This window comes from Rutidosis leptorrhynchoides, chromosome 2 (genome assembly GCF_046630445.1).
Source record: "Rutidosis leptorrhynchoides isolate AG116_Rl617_1_P2 chromosome 2, CSIRO_AGI_Rlap_v1, whole genome shotgun sequence".
In the NCBI taxonomy this organism is placed as follows: domain Eukaryota; kingdom Viridiplantae; phylum Streptophyta; class Magnoliopsida; order Asterales; family Asteraceae; genus Rutidosis; species Rutidosis leptorrhynchoides.
Genome location: NC_092334.1, coordinates 54455644 through 54462151, shown reverse-complemented (window position 1 = coordinate 54462151; position 6508 = coordinate 54455644).

The window sequence follows — 6508 nt, the reverse complement described above, 5'->3', positions numbered from 1 at the left end:
CGTTTTTTCAGTTAAACTTGTAGGCAAAGTAATTACAAAGACGATGTAAAAAGAATCAAGAGAAACGGAGTTAAAACGAAGATTCTAGAGCGAAAACGGTGAAAGACAAGAAATCAAGTTACAATCCAGGAAATCAAGGCTGACCAGCAAGGCATACGGCCTGCCATACAGGCTGCCATACGGCCTGCCAGTATGGAAACGGCCTGCCAGATACGTGCCACCACACGAGCCACTAAACGGCCTGCCAGCAATACAGCCTGCCAAATACGGCCTGCCATACGGCTTGCCAAACGGCCTGCCAGGCGTATTTGGCAATTTTCAAGTCTATTTAAAGGGTCTTTGTCATTTATTCCAACACACACCTCTCTTCACTCTCTCACTACAATACACTTTCTCCCACTAGAGCTTTCAAGGCCTTCTCACCTCCGAGCGGGAAATTAAGTACCCAGAGGCGAATGCCAAAAATTGTAATAGGAGCGGGCTAGAGGTTGTCAGCACTTGTAATGGTCCAGATCTCATCTGTAAATGGTGAACGCTTTCCTTAATTTAATAAAGTTATTATCTTGAGTTGCTTTCATCTTACATGATTATCTATCTATTACAATTGTTTGTTATATGTTGAATATTTTATCTGAAACTTATCATATTGTTATGCTGAAACCTTGACGGTTTAGAGGTTTAATTTACGGATCACCCTTTCCGCTTATTCACGTGGCTATAACCAAGTATTAGGACCTGATCAACCCTAGGATACAAGGTAAGTAGTTATGTGTGCTTAACGTCACAATAGGGATATAGTACCTACGTATGAACAATCATGTGTTCATCATAGAAGAGCTGCCCATTTAGATTGTGGTTAGAGTTAGCAATAGAGAGTTCAGTGAACACTAGCTTACTCAGAAGCATGATTCGCGTCAGAAGCAATGTTCTTGAGATGTTGTAAGATGATCCGTTGTTGAATAAGTGATCGCAAAGGAGAGACTTCTATCCCAATTAGCAGTACCTTAGGATATCTAACATTGCACATCTGTTAATGTTGAGGCATAGCATAGTGATTTAGTGGTAGGATATTGCTTTAGTCATACCAACTAGGATTAAGAAAAGCTGAGACGTTCCTTTATTGGGTAAACCACTTTGTTCATGTACCTAGGATTCCATCCATAAGATCGTTCAAACCTTTCAGGTTAACGTTGGGTTTAGGGATACCTGTCTTAGCCAGAATCTTCAAAGCCTAAACTCTTAGTGACAAATCAGTTAGGTTCATAGCCCAGTTGATTGAGGTTTAGTGTTTATCCTAGGAAGTTAAACTCTTGCGATAATTCCCCTTCAGAATTCTATTCTTCATACCTATCTTTACTTTTATTGCCTAATTACTATTTTATCTAGTTAATCTTAAATCTATCACCTCTTGTCACTAGGGTTAACTATATAGGCACTTTTGTCCCACATTACTGAACAAACATACAAAAATATGTACCTGAGTTATATTTACCACTTACTCGTTAAAAGGAAGACAAGTAGGTGAGTTATAGCTTGGAACCCCAGCTAAATATAAATGATAAAACAACCCACTACTCACCCTCGTGGTAGCTGATTTTGACGTGACGCGGCCTAACGACACCGCGAAAATAAAACCGTCCGTTTTGGCCATATCACAAGAGTAGTAGTAAGTTTTTGGCGCCAATGCCGGGGACTTATTTTCTGTCTGTTAAGGTAATCGCTGATTCTAACAAGATATCTGAGATTCTTGAGTGGTGTCTAAGAAAGACAATTATACACGGACTTGGTTATTGGATTTTCCGAACAGTCTCCAATTATATTGGAACCAAAAGGATCCTGCCTCTCCGTTGTCTGCCTGGCCACTTGTTTCAAAAGATAAACTGACAAGAATCACACATGCTTAACAAGCAAAGAGTTTATCGGTATAGGATTTAAAGTCACCATTACAGTAAACCCTTTTCAAATTATGAAAACAAAAATATTAATTATGGTTTTAATTTTTGTAGTTTCTAGTTCAAACTTAACCGACTACGAAGAAAGTGCGAATGGCAGTTGCTCTCCCACGACTTCGGAAATCGGCGAAGTTTTTCTTTATAGACCTAAAACAAATCTAAACCCTGATGAATCTCATCAAGACCTAGTTCTTGATTCTTGTAGTCCAAGAAGCCGGATAATTTCATCTGACTTAGAGATTTCATTGCTTTTGGAAAAGTTTTACTTAAATGAACCAGGATTTGACCCTCTTCACGATCCAAGAGGGAGGCTCAGTCTTAACGAACTCCTGATAATAGAAGATGAGATAAGGGAAGAATATCCGACTATTTTCAACTATCCAGACTTGTTCGAATTTAATCCTAAAGAGATACGAAACCCTGATAAAACAAAAGCTCCGTTTATTGGAAATCTGTTAAATCATAGCAGAAGGTTAGACATCTATAGAGAATTCGTTAGGCACCTCTATTCCTCAGACTTCCCATTTTCAACATTTCAAATTGATCTGTTAAAAGAGCTGCGTTCTCAGACTCGTTCTCTTCACAAACTGTTAAAAGAATGTGGGGATGACCTTTTCATCAAGTATCGAGATGCAGAAATCAATTTCAAGTTCGATTTAGAGTCATTCGTTAGTTTTCTCCCTCATTTCACCAATAAGGAAGTTTCTCCAATTCATATAAACCGTTACATCTCGAAAATGATCTCTGAATTAGAATTTTGGATCGAAAGCAAGACACCTAACCCTATTTCAACCTACGGAAACCGAGATTTCTTTTACTTTGATCCAGCCTCATTTCTCATCAAAAGATTAGTTGAAGCTTTTCCGGATTCTACCGAGGAAAGAATACATCAGAATTTCTTCGCAAAAAGAAAGGAAGTATATTCGGAACTCGTGCAAATCCTCACTATGTCAACTTTCCGTTTACAAACCCGCAAAGGAAGATCATTCGAGAAATATCTTCAAACTTTAAATTTACTATCGGTGATCCTGACTGCGCGGAAGATCTTTTATTTCAAGACACAGTGGCAAAACTTCTTTTTGAACTAAATTATAGAGATACTGGGCCAATGGACGGAATTTCAAATACTAAGAAAGTTAAAAGGGCTTTGGTTAAACTTATGGACGATATCGGAGATTTACAGAAACGCGAGCGTAAGATGTTAAGTGATTTCAAAATATTTTCAATACACTCCGCTAATTTACTCTGGATGGTCAAAGAAGCTTTAAACTTGTCTTTCTTTTCGTGTTATTTCTGGAATTTAGTTGTAGAACCTGTGTAATTTGTGTTTTTAATAAAAATAAAATATTTTAATTTTTATTTGTCTTTTCTTTTCTTATTTTAGTTAGTGATATATCTTAGAAAATATAAAAACAAAATAATATAAAAATAACCGGATCAAAATCCAAGGTTTTATTTTATTTATCTTTTCTTAAAACCCTTTAAATTTGAAAATCATAAAAATTTAAAAATTGTGCAAGTCGGGTCGGGGAAATAAGCCCGCGAGCCACACGGGCCTTTTCCTTTTCCTTTTTACTTCTCTTTTCTTCTTCCTTCTCTTTTCTTTTTGTGATTTTTTTTCTTCCCTCTGTCCCCTTCACCGTCGCACACCATCACCACCTAAAACCCTCAATTTTCAACCAAAATCAACGAATCAGAGCTCGAAACTTGTTCTCTCTAGCCTCCTAAACGCGATTCCACTATCAATTTCGAACAAAAGGTACTCTTTCTTGATGAAAATTTGAATTTTCTCCTAGGGTCAAATTTTTGACTTTTTAGAAAAACTTAGTTTTTGACTCAAATTTGAATTCCTTTATGCTTAGATATATAATGTGATTACTTTGTGTTAGTTTTTAGGCTTGATTGAGATATTTTGGATAGTTTTTGGCTCTAGACTAGTTACTTGAGGTTTTAAGGTGAAATTTAGTGAAATTCTTGGAAATTTGATATTTTACTAGCTTAGTTAGGCTTAGTGATTCATTAGGAACCTTTAGAAACTGAATTTGGAACGAAGAAGGCTTGTTTGCTTGAACTTGGTATTTTGGTCAAACTACACGTAATTAGGACTTCGATTTTTCCTATAGTTAAAACGTTTTTAAAACTTAGGATTACCTTATAACTAGTTCAAATGACGAAATCATTGATTTGCTCGTGAAAATGTAGCTTAAACCTTGATTTTCCTTATTTTGTACCTTTTGATCAAAATGAATATTTTTCGGTCAAACGACTCTTTGACTTTAACATGTTATAGCTCAAGTTTGATGTTTAAAAATATTTAAGGTAATTAAAAATAGTTGTTAGGATCATTGTATGCTTAAAAATCATCACATTTGGTTAAAAATTGCTTATTATGACTAAATGACTATAATTATTATTTATTGCATTATTTATTGTAATCACAGGTACACTTTGAATTTTACTCAAAAGTAAGATTGTAGTTCATTTAAATGTTGTTTGTGGTAATTTTGGCTATATCTGACTATAACAGGATTTTAGAAAACCCCATTTTTAAAGCCCTCATTTCGATTTTTTTTCGAAAAATATAGGCATTTTTGGACTCTAAGTCTTAAATTTTTGGAGCATAACCTATTTTACTTGATTTTTGCAGATGGCCAATCGTCGAAAAGATGTCGAGTTGCTCCATTATCTTCGTGGGCAGGATAACTCGGAGGAAAATGAGCCCTTTATGAGAGTTTGGGTTAACCGAGATAAAGCGGGTAATAAGTACATAAATTGGACGATATTGGAACAGTGTGGTTGAGATGCTGATCTCAGAAGAATGTTGACTTTTCAAGCCGAAGGTAGAACGCACCGGGCCTGGAAAATGTTGTTTGAGTTAAACGAAACAACGTATAACGAGCCATATGCCGAGTTTATGGCTACCTGGAGTTTTGATTCAACGGTTGATCCGGAAGATTATAATAATCAAGAATGCATCCATTTTCGACATCAAAACCGAATGTATCACTTGACCCTCGCACGGTTTGCGAGACACATAGAGTTGTACAAATCATCACAACTCACCCGGCCAATATTCAGGGATGGATTGACCACCTTGAATTACATGGATCATCAGACTTTCTGGCAAGAGCACACCACAGATAACGGGCCATGGCAGTTAAGTAAAAAGGCATCAAAATTCGCCAACCCCGTACTCCGAATCCTCCACCACCTAATCACCAAAACCCTCCATCCTAAAGCCAAATTTGGCGGTGCTGTTACAATCAGAGACATGCGCCTGATGCACGCCATAATGAACAACCAGAATCTACAGGTGGCGCATCTCTTAGCTCAAGCTATCACCAACGAGAAGAATTCGGCAAGCACGGTTGTGCCAGTTTTAGGGGGTGTTGTGACTAAGTTGCTCAAGATCATGCGTGTTTTAGGGGATGTTGCACGGTTTAACTATACGATTGGGTCCGTATCAGAGGAGATTGGGTATAAGTTGTTGAGCTACTGGAAGTATATTTGCGTTGAGGGTGAGCAGTTGATCATCCAGGCAAACCCAGAGATACCCGGTTCCGAAGAGCGGACGGTACCAGGGGTGAGAGTTCAGGGATTCAGACCTGATACTAGGACACGGGATGGTAGTAGGAGACGAGGTTCCCAGGAGCCTGTGGATGAGGATGACCCCACAGCTTATGGACGGCCCATTGACACTCGCCGTCACTCATCAGTTGGCGAGGGTGAACGTCCACGATATCCACCGTACGGCTACCAGTACCATATGGGAGATTTACCTGGGCATGAGAGTTGGTTTTCCCAGCACGCGATCCTTGAGAATTTGGATCACTTTGCGCATTATGCGGGGAGGCAGTTCGACATCCCACCATACCCACATGAGTATCCAGTAATGCAAGCCCACCGTGATCCTAGGGGAGCAGGCCTGAGCCATCAGTTTTTAGGACCTACACCTCCACCTACTCATCACTACACACAGTGTACAGTTATCACACCTACACCGCCACCTCCACAGACTACAGGGCCCGAGAATTTTGTTGAAGAGTTGTTCAACGTTAACACGTCTACTGTTGGTCAAGACCCTAGGTGGGAACAGGCGTTGGAGCAACGTACGACTGCAGGGATCGCATAGGGTATAGATAGTATGGATGTGAACTAGCAGTGGGGAAGAGGTAGAGATTTACAGGATAGTATTGGTTGGCAGGAAGGGCCTATGGTTCATACGAGCACGTCATCATTAACTGGGTTAATCTCTAGATCGGATGAGATAGAATTTAGAATATCCTCGGGTATGAATACAGCAGAGTTAGCAGACCAGTTTACCACAGAAGAGGAGATGACCAGCGAGAGTCAATCTAGATTGAGGAACCCAACCAGGGCCTGTACCAGTGTGATCTACTCTCCCCCATATTCAGCACCTCAGTCGTAATCATGATTATCTTTTGGAACATTCGTACCTTTTATTACTGATGCTACATTACATTACATTATCTTATGTTTCTGTACGCCCGGTTGCGGGCATAACTACTTTTATGTTTTAGCATGTATGGTTGCTT